Genomic DNA, 21,947 nt, shown 5'->3' on the forward strand with positions numbered 1-21,947 from the left:
CACCTCAGTACCAAAAAAGGTTAACATCAAAGCTCCTCCTCCCCCACCCCACCTAAAGGAGTGAACAGTTTCATCCTCGTTCAGGGCCAACATCATGCGACAGGACTTGTCTGTTGCATAGGGTCCCACACTAAGAAGGATGCACTTGGTTTAAAACTCTGCTGTCAGTTTTGAAATTCTTAATAACTTAAACTTCGAATTTGTTCTTTGTAAGTGAAGGTCAATGAGACAATGGAGTGTTATTGTGAGCAGAGGAGATAAGTGCAATATGCATGTCCACAATTCATTTTGCACTGGGTCCTGCAAATTTTGTAGCTGGTTCTACACTTTCCCACAATGAAAGGTAGGCTTTCATAAAAAAGAATGAAATCATGCCATTTGCAGCAATATGGATGGACCTAGAGATTATCATACTAACTGAAGTCAGAAAGAGAAAGACAAATACCATATATCACTTATATGTGGAATCTAAAATATGACACAAATGAACTTATCTACAAAACAGAAACAGACTCACAGACATAAAGAACAGACTTGCAGTTGCCAAGGATGGGGGTAAGGTGGGGAAGGGATGGATTAGAAGTTTGGGATTAGCAAGTGCAAACTATTATATATAGGATGTAAACAACAAGGTCCTACTGTACAGCACAGGGAACTATATTTAGTATCCTAGGATAAACCATATTAGAAAAGAATATGAAAAAGAATGTGTGTGTGTGTATATATATATATATATATATATATATATATATATATATAACTGAATCACTTTGCTGAACAGCAGAAATTAACACACCATTGTAAATCAACTATACTTCAATAAAATAAATTTTTTTTAAAAAGGTAGGCTTTAATGCATAACTAGCAACTAAGCATTCTTCTATCTACCTACGCAAATGATTAAAATGGTTTTCCCCTAACCAGGAACCAGAGAACCCTCTTTAAGCAGTATGTGACATGCTGTGGTCAACTGAATATAATGCAAGACCCTGTAGCCCATGTTCCAGAGGTTCTTTAAAACATGGATGATATGTCTTTGGCTCTGAGACAATGTCCTAATTTTTACTATTTGATATGGTTCAACTCAATAAATGTTTATGGTTTTGGCTTCCAAGCTTGTTGGGAAAAAAAAAGAATTAGATTTGAATGACCCTTAGGCCAATGGATGCTCCTACAAAGTTGCTGGACCTTCAGACCTCAAGGAAAGGAATGGCAAAGACCACAGGTATCCTTGGCTATTGATGATTTATACCTTGCTCTGGTTATGTGTGATTCCTTTCTAGTGCTTGTACCAACATTTGCATTTGTCTACAAGGGACAGTTTTAATGATCTGGACTGGACTGGATGTTTAAGGCCATGTTTTTTAATTCCTAGTATCTGCAATTAAAATGATAATCACTTAAAAGGAGAGAAAGCTGAGCTGAAAAATTAAACATATGTAGATGTTTGAGCTACAGGGAATCAATCTCCCATTAGGATGCTAATAAATGCAGAATATCCCCATCCTTAATTAATTAGTTAACTAAACAGAAAGGCTTGGGTGAAAGAGAAGCATGATTATTTAACATGGAAAATCAAGAAGCCTGGATGAATAACAATTACATAATTAACAAATAATAAAGAACATTTGAGTTACAATTAATCCTTATTGGCAGCTCAGTGACATCCACCAGAATCTGTTTCATTTCATTGCAAACTGGGCCTTTCAAGTTTAAACAATTTTAACACTTGGTCTCTAATATAAATCTACTTATTAAAAATGTTCAAGATTAACATGATACATTTAGCTACAAGAGCAAGGCCAATTAAGAAACTAATTTGGTCAAGTAAAGATGTATTATTCTCCATGCTTGAATATAAAAGATTCTATTGCTTGAATTCAGTATGTTACTTTGTAAAAATAGTTATTCTACTCATAAGTCATAATGAAGAAGACAGATGTAGCTGAAGATCAGGGAGGCTGTAGTCCTGTTAAAAGTAGGTAAGCAGCTTGAAAATGAGACTGTATTACTTAGGGTTCTTCAGAGAAAAAGGATCGATAGGATGTACATATATATATACATATGTACAGATAGAGAGTGTATGAGTATGTGTATGTGTGTGTGTGTGTGTGTGTGTGTGTATGTGTATGGTGTGTCTATATGTATCTATCTATATATCTCTATCTATCTATCTATCTATCTATCTATATATAAAGAGTTTGGTTTTAAGGAATTGGCTCATACGATTATGGGGGCTGTCTGAATTCTGCAGGCGAGCAGGTTGGAGAGTCAGGGAAGAGTTGCTATTGCCACTGCAGTCTGGAGGCAGAATCCCTTCTTCCTTGAGGGACCTCAGCCTTTTTTTTTTCAAAGGCCTCCAACTGATTGAATAAGGCCCACTCACATTATGGAGAGTAATCGGCTTTACTAAAAGTCTACTAATTTACACGTTACTCACATCTAAAAAACACCTTCACAACAACAACTACACTAGTGTTTGAACAAAAACTGAATATCGTGGCCTAGACAAGTTGACACATAAAACTAATCTCACAGTGTGTAGACACTAAACTGAAATCCCCAAACCCTGGGGTTCTGATGTAATTGGCCTGGGATCAGACTAGGTATCAGAAACTTTCAACCACCCTCCCCAACTACTCTCCCCAAGCTCCCTCCACACTCTATGCCTACCTGTGATTCTAATATATATCAAAGTTTGAAAACAAAGGACTGGAAGTCTGACAGAGATCCTAAAATTAGGTTTCCTAAAATTAGGAGAGGGAAAAGGAAAGGCAATTATAGAGAATTTTATAAAGTCAAAATAGAGAATTTTAGGGCAAAACTAAACAAAACCCTAGAATTGAAAACAAACAGGGACTTCCATGGGGGTGCAGTGGTTAAGAATCTGCCTGCCAATGCAGGGGACACGGGTTCAATCTCTGGTCCAGGAAGATCCCATATGCCATGAAGCAACTAAGCCCATGCACCACAACTACTGAGCCTGTGCTCTAGAGCCTGTGCGCCACAACTACTGAGCCCGCGTGCCAAAAATACTGAAGCCTGCGCACTTAGAGCCCGTGTTCCGCAACAAGAGAAGCCACCGCAATGAGAAGTCTGCACACCACAGCGAAGAATAGCCCCTGCTCACCACAAGTACAGAAAGCCTGCATGCAGCAGTGAATACCCAATGCAGCCAAAAATAAATAAATAAATTTATTTTTTTTAAAAAAGAAAATGAACAAAAAAATGTCCTATCTAAGCTGAGTCTGGAAATTAACTCCAAATCCAATGTTTTTTTTCCATAATCTTCCTAGATCTAGCTAGATTTTAAATTCTAATGTGCCTGAACCCCCCAAATTAAGTGTCTCTGTCCATCACACTGGGAGATCTAATTACTAGATTTTAAAGAAATTAAACTTTCAAAATGTCATTTGTTAAGATTCCACATTATGGTGATTGAAAAGAAATCTTATGACCTGTGTGCTGGTTCTCCACAAACTTGGAGGGAATGTTGCAGAAGCAATTCTGGAAGGCAACACTTTGGCCAACATTTTCCAGAGTGGATTCTGTGGAACATCAATCCTTGAAGAGTTGCATTTTGAAGGGGGTTTCTTGGACAATTATGTTTGAAAACATTGCACATTAGAGACTCCAATCCCTGGAGAATCATAATTTATTTTTGAAAATAAAATCTTCAGTAAATCCTACTGGAGAGAAACCTGTTCAACTGTGTTTGATTTAGCATTTCTCAAATCCAACATGTACTTCTCTTTCACTTATTAATTAATATTTCACCTATTAATTAATTTCACCTATTAATTAATATTTCATGTACTTCTATTTCACCTATTAATTGGCCATACTAATATCCCCAAAAGAACAATTTAGAAAGCACATTTAAACAATTAAATATGAAAACCAAAGATCTTTAGAATCAAGAAAAATAACTGCATGATTTGCATTGCATTTAGAGAACGGAATAAAACAGTCGTGGGTGGATGATTCCTTAAAGAAGCCTGGGCACATTCCCAACTTGCTGGGTCACTGAGCTAAATCCCTAGTGCTGAGGTCATTACTGCTCCCTTCATCCCACCCCTGGAATGGCACAAATCGGTCATGTAGGTGAACCCACAAACAAAAAGACAAATTGTTTGCTGCCTTTGCTAAAGCAGAAATGGTTTCTTTGGTAAAATTATCACTGGAAAACAATGCTGAGAAAATAATACTTTAACCCTTATACAAAACACTTAACTGGGACTGATTTAAATGTATTGAAAGAGTGAGGATTTGAATCCTTGCCCATATGCTCCATCGTCGTGGAAGACAGCGCTTGGTTTCCCAAGGCACCCCTTTCCCCTTTGCAAGTGGAGCCTAGGTACAGAACGTCACCATCCTTTGCCTGATTTCACCAAACAAGCCTTCTGACAGGTCTCCCATCCTCTAGCTTTCTCCTGGCTTCAGTCCATCTTCTCCAGGTTGACCCAGCCATGTGGCTGACAGGGTCTTGGTGCTGGCCAGATGTCAGGCCTGAGCCTCGGAGGTGGGAGAGCTGAGTTCAGGACATTGGTCCACCAGAGACCTCCCAGCCCCTCGTAATATCTGGGAGAGCGAGAGCTTCTCCCAGAGATCTCCATCTCAACGCTAAGACCTAGCTCCACTCAATGACCAGCAAGCTCCAGTGCTGGACACTCCATGCCAAACAACTAGCAAGACAGGAACACAACCCCACCTGTTAGCAGAGAAGCTGCCTAAAATCATACTAAGTTCACAGACATGTCAAAACACATCACCAGGGCTTCCCTGGTGGCGCAGTGGTTGAGAATCCGCCTGCCGATGCAGGAGACACGGGTTCGTGCCCTGGTCCGGGAAGATCCCACATGCCGCGGAGCGGCTGGGCCCGTGAGCCATGGCCGCTGAGCCTGCGCGTCCACAGCCTGTGCTCCGCAATGGGAGAGGCCACAACAGTGAGAGGCCCGCATAGCGAAAAAAAAAAAAAAACATCACCAGATGTGGTCCTGCCACCAGAAAGACAAGATCCAGCTTCATCAATCACAACACTGGCACCAGTCTCCTCCATCAGGAAGCCTACGCAACCCACTGAACTAACCTTACCCACTGGGGGCATATACCAAAAACAACTATGAACTATGAACCTGCAGGCTGTAAAAAGGAGACCCCAAACACAGTAAGTTAAGCAAAATGAGAAGACAGAGAAACACACAGCAGATGAAGGAGCAAGGTAAAAACTCACCAGACCTAACAAATGAAGAGGAAATAGGCAGTCTACCTGAAAAAGAATTCAGAATAATGATAGTAAAGATGATCCAAAACCTTAGAAATAGAATGGAGAAAATACAAGAAAGTTTTAACAAGGAACTAGAAGAACTAAAGAGCAAACAAACACTGATGAACAACACAATAAATGAAATTTAAAATTCTCTAGAAGGAATTAGCAGCAGAATAACTGAGGCAGAAGAATGGATAAGTGACCTGGAAGATAAAATAGTGGAAATAACTACCACAGAGCAGAATAAAGAAAAAAGAATGAAAAGAATTGAGGACAGCCTCAGAGACCTCTGGGACAACATTAAACAAAACAACATTCGAATTATAGGGGTCCCAGAAGAAGAAGAGAAAAAGAAAGGGACTGAGAAAATATTTGAAGAGAGTATAGTTGAAAACTTCCATAATATGGGAAAGGAAATAGTCAATCAAGTCCAGGAAGTGCAGAGTCCCATACAGAATAAATCCAAGGAGAAAAAACATGACAAGACACATATTAATCAAACAATCAAAAATTAAATACAAATAAAAAATATTAAAAGCAGCAAGTGAAAAACAACAAATAACATACAAGGGAACCCCATAATGTTAACAGCTGATCTTTCGGCAGAACCTTTGCAAGCCAGAAGGGAGTGGCAGGACATATTTAAAGTGATGAAAGGGAAAAACCTACAACCAAGATTACTCTACCTAGCAAGGATCTCATTCAGATTCGATGGAGAAATTAAAACCTTTACAGACATGCAAAAGCTAAGAGAATTCAGCACCACCAAACCAGCCTTACAACAAATGCTAAAGGAACTTCTCTAGGCAGGAAACACAAGAGAAGGAAAAGACATACAATAACAAACCCAAATCAATTAAGAAAATGGTAATAGGAAAATACATATCAATAATTACCTTATATGTAAATGGATTAAATACTTGAGCCAAAAGACATAGACTGGCTGAATGGATACAAAAACAAGACCCATATATATGCTGCCTACAAGAGACTCACTTCAGAACTAGGACACGTACAGACTGAAAGTGAGGGGATGGAAAAATATTCCGTGCAAGTGGAAATCAAAAGAAAGCTGGAGTAGCAATTATCATATAAGACAGAATAGACTTTAAAATAAAGGCTATTACAAGAGACAAAGAAGGACACTACATAATGATCAATGGATCAATCCAAGAAGAAGATATAACGACTGTAAATATTTATACACCCAACATAGGAGCACCTCAATACATAAGGCAAATGTTAACAGCCATAAAAGGGGAAATTGACAGTAACAAAATCATAGTAGGGGAATTTTTTTTTTTTTTTTTTCTTGTGGGATCTTCCCGGACCGGGGCACGAACCTGTGTCCCCTGCATCGGCAGGCGGACTCCCAACCACTGCGCCACCAGGGAAGCCCCCATAGTAGGGGAATTTAACACCCCACTTTCACCAATGGACAGATCATCCAAAATGAAAATAAATAAGGAAAAACAAGCTTTAAATGACACATTAATCAAGATGGACTTAACTGATATTTATAAGACATTCCATCCAAAAACAACAGGATACACTTTCTTCTCAAGTGCTCATGGAACATTCTCCAGGGTAGATCATATCTTGGGTCACAAATCAAGCCTGGGTAAATTTAATAAAATTGAAATTGTATCAAGTATCTTTTCCGACCACAAGGCTGTAAGACTACATATCAATTACAGGAAGAAAACTGTAAAATATACAAACACATGGAGGCTAAACAATACACTACTAAAATAACCAAGAGATCACTGAAGAAATCAAAGAGGAAATCAAAAAATTCCTAGAAACAAATGACAATGAAAACAAGATGACCCAAAACCAATGGAATGCAAAAAAGCAGTTCTAAGAGGGAAGTTTATAGCAATACAATCCTACCTCAAGAAACAAGAAAAATCTCAAATAAGTAACCGAAACTTACACCTAAAGCAATTAGAGAAAGAAGAACAAACCAAAAAAAAAAAACAAACCCACAAAGTTAGCAGAAGGAAATAAATCATAAAGATCAGATCAGAAATAAATGAAAAAGAAATGAAGGAAATGACAGCAAATATCAATAAAACTAAAAGGTGGTTCTTTGAGAAGATAAACAAAATTTATAAACCATTAGCCAGACTCATTATGAGAAAAAGCGAAAAGACTCAAATCAACAGAATTAGAAATAAAAAGGAGAAGTAACAACTGACACTGCAGAAATACAAAGGATAACAAGAGATTACTACAAGCAACTACATGCCAATAAAATGGACAACCTGGAAGAAATGGACAAACTCTTAGAAAAACACAACCTTCTGAGACTGAACCAGGGAGAAATATAAAATATAAACAGACTAATCACAAGCACTGACATTTGAAACCATGATTTAAAAACTTTCCAGCAAACAAAAGCCCAGGAACAGTTGGCTTCATAGGTGAATTCTATCAAACATTTAGAGAAGAGATAACACCTATCCTTCTCAAACTCTTCCAAAATATAGCAGAGGGAGGAACACTCCCAAACTCACTCTACAAGGCAACCATCACCCTGATACCAAAACCAGACAAAGATGTCACAAAAATGAAAACTACAGGACAATATCAGTGATGAACATAGATGCAAAAATCCTCCACAAAATACTAGCAAACAGAATCCAACAGCACATTAAAAGGATCATAAACCATGATCAAGGGGGATTTATCCCAGGAATGATTTAACATAGGAATGTAAGGATTCTTTAATATATGCAAATCATATTAACCATATTAACAAATTGAAGGATAAAAACCATATGATAATCTCAATAGATGCAGAAAAAGCTTTCAACAAAATTCAACACCCATTTATGATAAAAACTCTCCAGAAAGTGGGCATAGAGGGAATCTACCTCAACATAATAAAATCCATATATGAAAACCCACAGCCAACATCGTTCTCAATGGTGAAAAACTGAAACCATTTCCTCTAAGGTCAGGAAGAAGAAAAGGTTGCCCAAACTCACCATTATTATTCAACATAGTTTTGGAAGTTTTAGACACAGGAATCAGAGAATAAAAAGAAGTAAAAGGATTCCAAAGTAGAAGAGAAGAAGTAAGACTGTCACTGTATACAGATGACTTGATACTATACATAATCCAAAAGATGCTACCAGAAAACTACTAGAGCTAATCAAAGAATTTGGTAAAGTAGGAGGACACAATATTAATGCACAGAAATCTCTTGCATTCCTATACACTAATGATGAAATATCTGAGAGAGAAATTAAGGCAACACTCCCATTTACCACTGCACCAAAAAGAATAAAATACCTAGGAATAAACCTACCTAAGGAGACAGAAGACCTGTATGCAGAACATTGTAAGACACTGATGAAAGAAAGGAAAGACAATACAAACAGATGGAGAGTTATACCATGTTCTTGGATTGGAAGAATCAACATTGTGAAAATGACTATACTACCCAAAGCAATCTACAGATTCAATGCAATCCCTATCAAACTACCAATGGCATTTTTCACAGAACTAGAACAAAAAATTTCACAGTTTGTATGGAAACACAAAAGACACCAAATAGCCAAAGCAATCTTGAGAAAGAAAAACGGAGCTGGAGGAATCAGGCTCCCTGACTTCAAACTACACTACAAAGCTACAGTAATCAAGACAGTATGGTACTGGCACAAAAACAGAAATTAGATCAATGAAACAGGATAGAAAGCCCAGAGATAAACCCACACACATATGGTCACCTTATCTTTGATAAAGGAGGCAAGAATATATAATGGAGATAAGACAGCCTCTTCAATAAGTAGTGCTGGGAAAACTGGACAGCTACATGTAAAAGAATGAAATTAGAGCACTCCCTCACACCATACACAAAAATAAACTCAAAATGGCTTAAAGAGCTAAATGTAAGGCCAGACGCTATAAAACTCTTAGAGGAAAACACAGGCAGAACACTCTATGACATAAATCCCAGCAAGATCCTTTTTGACCCACCTCGTAGAGTAATGGAAATAAAAACAAAAATAAACAAATGGGACCTAATGAACTTAAAAGCTTTTGCACAGCAAAGGAAACCATAAACAAGACAAAAAGACAACCTTCATAATGAGAGAAAATATTTGCAAATGAAGCAACTGACAAAGGATTAATCTCGAAAATTTACAAGCAACACATGCAGCTCAGTATGAACAAAACAAACAACCTAATCCAAAAATGGGCAGAAGACCTAAATGGACATTTCTCCAAAGAAGATATACAGATTGCCAACAAACACATGAAAGGATGCTCAACATCACTACTCATTAGAGAAATGCAAATCAAAACTAAAATGCGGTATCACCTCACTCCGGTCAGAATGGCCATCATCAAAAAGTCTACAAACAATAAATGCTGGAATGGGTGTGCAGAAAAGGGAACCCTCTTGCACTGTTGGTGGGACTGTAAATTGATACAGCTACTATGGAGAACAGTATGGAGGTTCCTTAAAAAACTACAAATAGAACTACCATATGACCCAGCAATCCCACTACTAGGCATATACCCTGAGAAAACCGTTAATTCAAAAATAGTCATGTATCACAATGTTCATTGTAGAACTATTTACAATAGCCAGGACATGGAAGCAACCTAAGTGTCCATCAACAGATGAATGGATAAAGAAGATGTGGCACATATATACAATGGAATATTACTCGGCCATAAAATGAAACGAAACTGAGTTATTTGTAGTGAGGTGCATGGAGCTAGAGTCAGTCATACAGAATGAAGTAAGTCACAAAGAGAAATACAAATACTGTATTCTAACACATATATATGGAATCTTAAAAAAAAAAAGTGATTCTGAAGAACCTAGGGGCAGGATAGGAATAAAGACGCAGACGTAGAGAATAGACTTGAGGACACAGGTAGGGGGAAGGATAAGCTGGGATGAAGTGAGAGTGGCATGGACATATATACACTACCAAATGTAAAACAGATAGCTAGTGGGAAGCAGCTACATAGCACAGGGAGATCAGCTCGGTGCTTTGTGACCACCTAGAGGGGTGGGATAGGGAGTGTGGGAGGGAGACGCAAGAGGGAGGGGATATGGGGATATATATATATATATATATATATATATATATATATATATATATATATATATATCTGATTGACTTTGTGATACAGCAGAAAGTAACACACCATTGTAAAGCAATTATACTCCACTAAAGATGTTAAAAACAAAAACAGTAAGGCTTCTTAGTGGTGAACTAGGTCAATCATTTGGACTCTCTGAATTAGAAACTGGAATAGAAAAGCCTATTTAGAGATCACTGTTTTTGGCTATTTCCACGAATCAAGGTGAGCTTTGCACTGGGAGTTCAAGAAATTAGGGGCAAGCTGGCACATTGCCATCTGCTAACACTTTGGGTAGTCTCTGTGCAAACTGCAAAAATGTACTCCTTCTGAGAACACGAATTAGAAAAATGCATCCCTTCCTCTGGGTTCTCAGCAACCTTCTGCCACACCTAGGGCTTGAGACTGTTTTCCCTCTCACTGGCCCCCTGGCTGGGTGCCTTTGTGTGGAGCAGAGTAATGTACCAATATATGTGAGCGTTAGCGGGTAGGGGTGAGTCTAAGCAGAGAGATAAGATATTTAAGACAGAGAAGAAGAGTGTGAAATGTAGCTCAAGCTGGGACGTTCAAACTTGTTTCAGATCTCAAGGGCTTTTGTATAGTGTGGTATACACATGACTAGTAGCAGGTATGGAAACCTTATGGAATGTTTTTTTGAGCTTAAGATAATTCTGGACTTCAGTCTTCCCTGAAAATGGAAACATATTTCTATTATTTTATTTTAGTAGCAGAATGGCTAGGACCAAAAGCCACTGTTGCATGAGCAAATAGATTTCAGGACATTCATTTATTCATTCATTTACCCAGTATTAAACAAATTGAGCAGCTTCAATGAATAGAATGCTGTTCCAGTCTCAGAAGATACTGTGGAAAACAAGTTAAATATTTTTCTTGTCCTTTCTGAGCTTGTACTCTAGCAGAGGAGATGAGAATTAAATAATGACCATAAATGTGGGAGAGTCATGGCAGAGGGAATATGTGGAGGAGAGTAGGGAGACATCTCTCTCCACCCTGATTTGACTTCCTACAGTGAACAGGAGGTGCCCTGAAAAAAGGGACCCCAAGGACCAGTCATAGGCAAAAAAGTAGAGAGAAAAGCTATAGAGAGCTTAGAGAATCCCAGAACAGGGAGAACTACTAAATCATGTGATTGTTGAATAGAAGGCATACATTAAGGATAGATATTTAGACAAAGTAAAACATTTTAAAGGGCTTTTAAAGTTACACTATGGGTTGCAGTGTGATGAATTAGCCAGGAGCAAGACTGGAAACAAGAGAACTGTGAGAGTGGTAATAGGAGTGGAGAAAAGTGATTGGATTGGAGTTCTGTTTAGCAGGTAGAGGCAGCTGGGTTGAATGGACATCTATTAAGAAGGAAGAATTAGGATAGAAGAAGTTGAAGGCAAAGTTTTCAAGGGTGATTTTCAAGTTTCTGGACAAGGGAACTTGGGGAACAACGGTGCCATTCAATGAGATATGGAAGCAATTCTGGAAGAGAAGCTTTTTCGGTTAGAGTTCAGTTTGGTCATATTGGGTCTAAACAGTCTCTGAGACATTCCAGTGGATAGGAACAGTAGGTAGGAACATCTATGTCTGGAGCCATTGGCATGGATGATGAGACCACCCAGAGAGAGGGCACACAGAGAAAGAAGTCAAGGGGCTGCAATGGGCTTGAAAGAAGAGAAGAAGTCTACATAGGAACTATAAGCTGTCAGAGGGAAAAGAGTCAAAACAGGGTTTTGATGGTGCAGAATCCAAAGAAGGGCATAATTCCCTTTCAAGAGGGAATTATGGATTGGAGTCTAAGGTCATAGAGATACTAATAAGGACTGAGAAATGTCCATCATATTTGGCAATTCGGGGGTCATCGATGACTTGAGCAAATAGTGTGTTCAGTGAACATTAGTAGAATCCAGAGATAACTGAATGAGCAGGGGGAACTAGAGAAGTGAGAAGACAACCCCAAAAGAGTCTGGCAGTGAAAAGAAGAATAGGAAGAAAGTTTGGAAGTGTAGCATGGTCAGACCATTTCTTGGTTGGACAAAGGAAAAAAGAGTTGGAGAAAATGAATATGTTGGGGGACTTCCCTGGTGGTCCAATGGTTAAGACTCCATGCTTCCACTGCAGGAGGCACATGTCCAATCCCTGGTCATGGATCTAAGATTCCACATGCTGCGTGGTGCAGCCAAAAATTTAAAAAGAAAGAAAGAGAGAAAGAAAGAGAAAGAAAGGAAGGAAGGGAGGGAGGGAGGGAGGGAGGGAGGGAGGGAGGGGGGGGAGAGAGAGAGAGAGAGAGAGAGAGAGAGAGAGAGAGAGAGAGAGAGAGAGAGAAAGAGAGAAAGAGAGAAAGAGAGAAAGAGAGAAAGAGAGAAAGAAAGAAAAGAAAGAAAGAAAGAAAGAAAGAAAGAAAGAAAGAAAGAAAGAAAGAAAGAAAGAAAGAAAGAAAGAAAGGAAGGAAGGAAGGAAGGAAGGAAGGAAGGAAGGAAGGAAGGGAGTATGTTGGCATTGAATAGAAAAAAAAAAAAAAGGAGGCTAGAAATACAGGAGAATACAGGAAACTGATGGGGCAAAGTCCTTGAAGAAGCCAGAATAGAGTGGACCAAGGAGTTAGCCTTGAATAGAAGGATGGCATCATTTCCCATGGGGCAGAGGGGAAAGAACAAAGTCTGGGTGCGCGTATGAATTGAGACATACCAGTTAGGAAAGCTAAGGTAGTTTCATCCTTGACAGCTTTTATTTTTTCTATCAACAGGCAGGATAATCAGCTAAGACGGATGGGCTCATATATAGTTATTCACTGTACTTAATCTATACTCTTTACTATTCTTCCTTATCCTGATTCTCATTTGTGGTATTGGTTATTGTTTTTTTTTTTAATTTACTTATTTTATTTTCAGCTGCGTTGGGTCTTTGTTGCTGCGTGTGGGCTTTCTCTAGTTGCGGCGAGAGGGGGTTACTCTTCGTTGCAGTGCGTAGGCTTCTCATTGAAGTGGCTTCTCTTGCAGAGTACAGGCTCTAGGTGCATGGGCTGCAGTAGTTGTGGCTCAAGGGCTTAGTTGCTCCGCGGCATGTGGGATCTTCCCGGACCAGGGCTTGAATCCTTGTCCCCTGCATTGGCAGGCAGATTCTTAACCACTGCGCCACCAGGGAAGCCCCTGGTTATTGCTTCAATGTGTCCTCACGTTGAAAGCTAGAAATTTCGGCCAAAGTATGTGTGGCCTTGATGATTGGAGGAAAGTTTTCTATGGAAAAGAGGTATTTTAGATGATGTGATGCATTGTCGTGACCAGAAAGGACATTTTACCTCATGTTATATAGAATAAAATTTTAGAAAAAAAATATTCAAGCATTTCACTAAAAGAATATGAGAAAATTCCACTGCTAAGTGACTGAGCTTTCCTGCCACCACCTCTCCACACCTTTGTTTTTGTCTCATTTCTTTTTGAAGCTCCAGCAGTTGCCAAGTTTGCAATACTGTCTTTCATTCCTGAGCTCAAAAGGTTTTTCTGTTTGTTTTTTCCCTTTTTTTCCTCCAAACACACTTATACAGTAAAACGTATTTTCCCAGTAGTCTTAGGATATTGACAAAATGCCAACTGTTTTTTTTAACTATGCAAAAAACCTTTTTAAAACATGGTTTAAGATAGTAGTTTCTTTCTGCTTATATTTACACCTTCTTTCCCCAGTTAGGTTTATGGATGATGTCCAATATTGGGCCCGGGTGTGAGATCCCAGCTCATTCAGTTAAAGCTTTAAAGCTTCTTGTAGCTATAGAGGGCAGTTAGAAAGAGTGGTTAAGGAGAAGCTTCGGGCTTACCTCTGTACCACGCTCTTCGGAGGTGTCCCTCATTAAGATTACATGTAGGGGCTGCACGATAATACAAAACCAACTTAGATTAGAGTTCCAAATCTCACACCTGAAATGACACTTTGGCGTGAAGAAATCTATAAGTAGTACAAATGCAGCCTCCAGAATGACTTTTGTCAATGGAAGGAGTTTATTATATATCAGGTCTATTTTCTCTTTTCACCCTGCTCTTTCTTCTTCCCTGTCAGTGAAAAGACTTTTGGAGGAGAGCTACGGTTGTGGAATGATAAAATTTGAGTCAAATGTGAATAATTAAAAGATTTTTTTCAGTTTGGCTCCTTTTGTTTGATCACAAAATCTTGTGTCAAACGTTTATACTTACTAGCAAACTTCTTGGAAGTAGAGCCTATAATTGCTGTCTTTACTTTTTCATTTCTCATTCATTCTTTGATCTGGATCTTTTAAAATTATAAAACTAATATAGGGTCAAGTAACAAATAAGTTTTTTTAAAAAATTAATATTCTCTACTGCCTTCTTTTCCAGTACTCTCTTCCTGCCACCAAGGGAGCTGATAATAATATTTTGGGGTGTTTCTCTCTATACCTTTCTCTGCTCTCACGTCTAATCACTCTTCAGACTACTTACTGGTCACTAAAATCAAATATTCATTTCTTTTCAGTCCTTATATTATTTGACGTCTAAAGAACATTGGGCGTTGTTTATTAATCTTTCTCAAGACCCTCTCTTTTCTCGTTTTTCATGACCTTATACTTTTCTCATTTCTCTTCTACTTTTCTGGTCATTCCTTCACAATATTTGTTACTAGCTCTTATTCCTCTGCCTGCCTATTAATTTTAGTGTTCTATTCCATACAGGAATACCATTTCTCAGGAAACTCCATGCATGGACCTAAAGAAAATTTTGGACAAAACAAGAATTTGTCCTATGTCTTCATTTTATTGATAAGGGAATGAAGGCAGAGAGAGGAAAGAAGTAACATATCTAAGGTCATTTCAGAGCCTGAAACTCAAATAATAGCTTGCTGACTTAAAATCCAGATCTTGAAAAAGGTTGGCAACCTACCAGTTTCCTAGTATATTTCTTTTATTTCCTCTTCTTTCTTTCCCCTGCATGGTCATAGCAGAATTGCAAGGTAAACCTAGTCTTGAAAGATGGCCTTTTATGATGGCAGCCATAGTATACTACATAGGAATTCATTTGAGGAAGCCAACAGAAAAAAACTAAAGAGAACAGTTTGATTTGCTTTATTATCCTGAGAACAAAAAGGACTAAACATGCTCCTGTAAAGATTGGGATAAATTATAATTGGCACAGAAAGAGAGCTGACATTACCCGTAATGAGGCTCCTCTCAGAAGCATTTAGGAAGCTATAGGTACTCGAAGCAGCCATAAGTCAAACTCACCTAACAACTCAATTATAGCTTCTAAGGTAAAAGCCACTGAGTCAGCACCACGGGTTTCAGGGTACCATTTATGTGCCCAGACTTATGCTAAGCCCTCTGTATACACTGACCCTATTTTCCAAACTCTAAACCAGGGCATATCAAATGATCACAGAAAAGATCATTTGAAATTTGGGAGTTTCATAACTGTTATGCCATGGAGTATTATAGGATTCAAATCATGGCCTTTACCACCCAAATACTGCAATCCATTTAGTGTAACAAGTTACTGCGTGTAGCTGGATGGTAACATGGAACTCTGTGCATCAGTTTTTAGCTGAGGATCCAAAATCTAAAACAAAAATTATAAATTCACACAAGTTTTAATTAAAGCCCTTCCTCGGAGCAGGCCGAGAAATTCTAAAAACAACTCTAACAACCTTAGGGATCCCTCTCCTCTGGCTCTGAAAGCAGTTGAGGTAGGAGAGGCTGGTGGAAGGAAAGAGAATTTCTCTGAGTTGGTCTCAGCTGCTGAGAATGACCCCATCCAAGGATACCCCTTCCTGGGGCCTATATCCAATGGCTCACTGAGGTGGGGAATGAAGGATGGGCCATCTTTGGATGACTCTGGGGGCTGTTAGAGCTCTACAGCTCCCTGTGGGCTAGGCTGAGGATGCCTCTGGGCCCCATATTTGTTCTACTCCTCTGCTGTGCACCTGCTTCCATCTCTTCCCACCACAGGTATCGATCCCAAAAGCACCTCTTAAGAATCAACCTACACACTAAATTCTATCTCAGAGTCAACTTTCAGAAAATCTAGACCATGACAGGAAATGGGTGGGTGCTTCCCTCTCCCCTTAAGCCTAGACACTGGTGCTCGAGAGGACCACTGGAGAGCTTGATATGTATTTCCTGGATTTAGGAAACAGTATGGATTCAGGACCCTCAGGCCAGAGAAAGCAAAGAACTAGAGGCAGCAATGCTGAGAGAGAGAAAGGGATAAAGGAGGAGAGGGGCTGCTCTGGAATGAGTTGCCTTATGCTGAGGATAGGGCAAGTACAGGAGGAAGACAGATATCAAATGGCATATAGAGCAATGAGGCCCTGCAAGCAATAGGCCAGGAGTGGAGAACAAGACTCAATTCGATGCCAACTCCAAGTAGTTGATAATGAATGCTTGAATATTAGGGTTGAGAGAAGAGGTTTAGTCTGCATCTGAATTTAGCGAGAAAGATGTTAAAACTGATTAGCAATATCTCTCATGGCTTCAGGAAGAGGAGGAATTGTAGTGTATATTTGCCACCTCTAGGATAAATTAATACAGAAGAGAAGCTATATAAATTACTAATTATTTGACATAGAAAATAAGTATAATGTGACTTGCCATCCGTCATGCTAGAGCCAAAAGTAAATTTTCAGAAATACAGACTTGCTCAAATCACCCCTCTGATGGAAAGCCTTTAATGGCTCCACACTTAAGAATGAATGATTCAGAGGCCCTACATGTTTTGCCTCCTATCAAGCTTGCCCTGTGCTCCCTGTACTAGGTCCTCTCCAGCCACTTGGCGCTCACAGAGTGGGTCAGAATTAAATACGATGCTGAAACTCTTGGGCCAAGTGACAGAGAGGAATGTCCATTGGTTTCCATGAAAACTCAGAATCCGAATACCCAGAGGATACTGAATGGATTTCACTATAACTCAGCTTTTGCATAGCTGAGAACTCTTCTAGCATAGACACTAATCCACCGCACTTGGAATTCTTGCTATTTGAAGAAGGAAATCTCACCTGACAGATGGATTAATGTTCAGGCAAACTGTATTTGCACAGCTGCAGAGTCTTTCTCAAATAAGATGTTTGAGCTCTCCTCTCTTTATGTAGGAAATTTGATGACCAGATGAAAATATTAAACCATTTAGACAGAGCCTGGGGAACTGTGGGAAGTACCATGTCCATTAAGGAACATTATTTATAAAAATTCCTTGAAAGGTTTCCCTCTTCTTTCTGGAGTGTGTGTGTGTGTGTGTGTGTGTGTGTGTGTGTGTGTGTGTGTGTGAAAGTTTCTTTGGGTTATAAATAAAGACCTTCAGAATTGACCATTAATCAGGGAAAAATGGCAGCTTGGATGGCCAGGCATCTAGACAACCCATGAGAAGCCTGACCGCATGATGGACTCCATGGCAGTTCTTAAGCTGTCAAAACACTGTCTGGTGGGGTTTCTCCTGGAGTTGTTACTTCAGTTCAGCTTCTCTTTGCCTGCAACCACTTTTCTGAGTGAAGAACTGCAATAATGAAATTCAGGAGAAATAAATTTTGGCCACAACCGCCTAGAGTGCTTATTCAACACAGTGCTCATAGAGGAAATGAATTCACATGCGTAAGTCAGCCAGGGCCACGTGTGACCACAGGACAGACACCAGAAGTCTTCCCTATAAGTGGAAAGGAGCTGTATAATTTATAGAGGTTACCTTACATCCAAGTGAGATTTCTGGGGGCAGCTCTACTGGTTAAGCCTATGGCTTTGAGGCTTTGGGGTTATAGATCCCTCCCTTTGTAGATTCACACGGGAAGGTTCTTAGCTCTTTCAATTACCAAATATGAACTCTTTGAGGTTTAGGATAGTGGGGGAGAGGTCTTGAATAGGCAGGAAAACAGGGTTTTGGGAATTGATGGCACATTAAATTCATACCATCAAACATGCAAGGAGAGTGGAGGTAGCTATGGTGACAGCTAAGGGGTTCCAGTCTTGGGGTCGAAGCTATTTTAAATAACAATTACAACGGAAGGGTAAGTGGGGGAAAAAGGTTAAGCTGTGCTGTACAGTTCTACTTTTAAGGCTTTCCATGGTGTCTAGCACCCTTCTTTGGAACAAGTGAGCTGGTTGAAAAATCAAAGTCAACTGTTAACAAGTAAGATAAAAAGAAGAAAAGGTTGGGCACATGGAGAAAAACTGAAAACATGTCCAAATATTCTGGACAAAAAGTCCATGTGTCCCAGGATCTTTGGGTCTGGTTAAGAGAACAATCTTTGCTTCTAGGTAAACATACTGTCAATCTGTATTCAGTGGCAGAGAGAGAGAGAGAGAGAGAGAGAGAGAGAGAGAATCAAACTCCAGGTCAGAGACCCCAGTGCTCAACATCTGAATAATCCACTGCTGTTATCCTTCGGTAGAAATATCCCAAGAGTTCCAAATTGGTGCAGCTTTAAGAACCAAAAGCAGTATCCTGAAGAGTCCAAACCACACACAGCCCCTGCTAGTCTAGGTACAGAGGAAACCTCTTCCTAAAATATTTTTCTCCAAAGTATTTTTTCATTGTATCACCATAAAACTGTCTATGAAAATCAAGAACAAGAGGCAATATAAGAATGTAATAGAAGGCTTGGAATTCTAAAAAATGGGGAATGAAATAGCTTTAAAAGTCAAAAGAATTCAATCCATAATGAGAGCGACTGCAGATCCCTGATTGAGTTGACTGATCTGGAAATACTGGTTTTGCAGAAATAACCCCTTTCCCCTTCTATCTCCTTACCTTCTTCTCCCTGCTTCCTTCTTCCCTTAGAAAGCACTGTAGTGGATAAAAGTTTTTCTTGGCTCATCATTTTTTTGTGGAACCACCTCTTCCCAACTATCAGTTCATTAAGTTTGAGTATCATGGATCTTACCCAATGGCTTTCAGGCTATGCCCAGCCAGACATGACCAGTCAGAACACTCCATCCCCCTAGTCAATGGTCATGTGCCCAAGCCAAGGCAATGAAAATATCCTGGCAACTTCTGCAGGAACTACTGGCAAAAAAGTAACTCTCTTCGGGGGTTGCTAATCTGAAGAGCCTGCTTGAGAAAAAAGCCAACAGGGAAAAAAGCTGAACTGAACAATGAGGAGGGAGGGTGAGCATGTGGTTGTCTAGTTGGAGGCCCTAGATCTCCCTTAAACTAGAAACATCCTCGGATTTCCAATTAAGTGGGACAATCAATTCCCTTTTTTGCTTAATGTAGTTTGAGTAGGGTTCTGCCATTTGCCAAAAAGAAAAGTCTTACCTAATACAGAAGTACAGAACAGAGCTGGAAGATCTCAGCTTGGAATTCAGACAACCCTAGCTAAGTTAAATGTCAGAAAACAAGGAATACCCGCGACACTGCAGTTACAGTTGACAAAAGGGAAGAACATGATATCAATGATCTGATCAAAGCCCCTTCCAAACAACCCTCAAACTTTTTACAGTGTCATCTTTCATGTCTGCAGGCCTCTGGGTTCTTTCAAGACAGCATGGTGGCTTAGTAGATCGATAACCAGCATCTTTATCCAGTTTTCTCCTTTGCTTCCTCTGAGCCTCATGCCATTCCCTCAGGCACAGGCCACTGCTCCCATCTTTCTTGCTTGGCTTCTCCTTTTTGTTTGCCTTTCTCTAGTGTAATACCCAGGACATTTTCATAGTTTGATGCTTCCTAACCCATCTATCCCACCAGATAGACTGCTCCCCAGACAGCTAGGACTGCCCATATTCATGTGTAAATTCCTGGAACCCAGTACGGAGCCTGCCATACTAAATGTTGCATTGAACTGAATTTGAGGCTCAACTCAGACTTGCTCAGTGCCCAGCCTCTGCCTCCTTAAAACCCTTTAGAGACTTTCCTGCCTGTAATCTCAGTCTGATACTGCTTCCTGCTTGACCTTGTCAGTTATAAAAACTCATGTCTACAAACATGCTTACTTATCTATTGAACACTTAACAAATAAGTACTTTATGTACTTTAAACTCTTCAATCTTCACCATGGCCAGGCCTGAGAGGTTAAGTGACTTGCCCAAGGTCACACAGCTAGTAAGTAGAGTGGCCGGGGATTCAAAACAAGCAGCATGTTTTGAACTGGGGTATTACCAGCTCCTTACAGGCCAAACGTGCTTCATTTATATTGTCAAATTAGCCTCACAACAACCCTATTAGCTATGATTATTAGCCCCATTTTCCAGAAAAGACAATTGAGGCTCAATAAGGTTATTTGCCCAAGGTCGCCTGGCTGCTAAGTAGGAAAGCTGAGATTACATCACAGGGTGTCCAGAACCCACATCCAATAAGCATTGTGCCCAACAACTCTCTATTAACTGATTGTTGATTGTATCAGAAGAAGTTACCAGGTCATCTAAACTTTAATTAGCATTTGTTCTTCTTATTATTGTTTAATAGGTATAACAATATCTACTTTATAAGATTGTCATATGCCCTTCAATCTATGTTTGTAAAGTTCCAAGAGTGTTTGGCATATAGTAAGTGCTCAACAAATGGTAGTTATCATTATTGTTTACTGAGTGCTTCTTGCGCCAGACACTGTACTGAGCACCTTACTTGTAGTATTGTATTTAATTCTACATCAACTTCTTGAGGTAGGTACCAATATGATGCTCATTTTATAGATGCGGAAACTGAAATGGAAATTTCTCCTTGTGTTTCCTCACACTCAGTACAATGATCAAAAGATAAGTAGCCTATTTCCCTAAATTTCACTTTAGAAAAATGTTAAGTTGCAAATTACCTCACTCAGTATTGGCTGGCAAGGATATTGAGGAGTATGTTTATTCATTTACAGATAGTTATATAGGTATATTGTAGTCCTACAATTCAATGTAATTCTGACACTACTCGGAATTAGCACAAATCCCACAGGTTAAGGGCTTAGTCCACAAGACTGCTTTAGACTTCGGCCACAAATAGAGTCCCCAGGCTACTTGCATTCTGCTTGGCTGCCTACAAATTTGAAGGTTCCCATGACCCCCTAAGATTTAATAATTCACTAGAATGGCTCATAGAACTCAGAAAAACATTTAACTTAACACTTGCCATTTTTATCATAAAGGATACAACTCAGAAACAGCCAAATGAAAGAGATGCATAAGGCAAGGTATGGGGTGGGTGTATAGAACCCAGGATCAACCAAATGGAAGAGACGGGGGCAGGATGCAGAGATCCCAGGCCCTCTCCAGGCATGCCACCCTGCTAGGATGGTGATGTGTTCACCAACCCAGAAGCTCTCAGCTTGCTGGTACCCAAGGCTGTACAATTAGATAGTTGTTTGATAGAGTAGCATGGTACTAGCTGTGACTCTCTTACTTACAAAGTTTGGTGAAGAGATCAAGAGCCCAATGATCACTGGGTGGACTGGCCTCTTCTTGGATTCCATTAGCTCCTGGTCTTTTGCTGGTTCCTGAGGCATGGGCCTCGGCTTTGTAAATGAAGAGCTTGCACCTCTACAACTCTGTGGAGTCAAAGGAGAAAGAAAACATATGCCTATTGAGCTTCTACAGTATCTGGGCACCAAGGGCTGGACACATGAAGCTATCCCATCTGACACTGCTCTGCACCTG

The 21,947-nt window shown here is 39.6% G+C and overlaps 1 protein-coding gene across 2 annotated transcripts in view; it reads right to left on the reverse strand.

Moving 5' to 3' along the window:
- Window positions 1–21,947, reverse strand: part of NR3C1 (nuclear receptor subfamily 3 group C member 1) — a 740,177-nt gene that overhangs the window by 597,086 nt on the left and 121,144 nt on the right. For both annotated transcript variants that reach the window (XM_067031863.1, XM_067031862.1), the window contains one exon: window positions 21,698–21,838. The gene's annotated coding sequence lies outside the window, so the exon portion shown is untranslated. The remainder of the gene's footprint in view (window positions 1–21,697; window positions 21,839–21,947) is intronic.

Source organism: Kogia breviceps, chromosome 4 (genome assembly GCF_026419965.1).
Source record: "Kogia breviceps isolate mKogBre1 chromosome 4, mKogBre1 haplotype 1, whole genome shotgun sequence".
NCBI lineage: Eukaryota > Metazoa > Chordata > Mammalia > Artiodactyla > Physeteridae > Kogia > Kogia breviceps.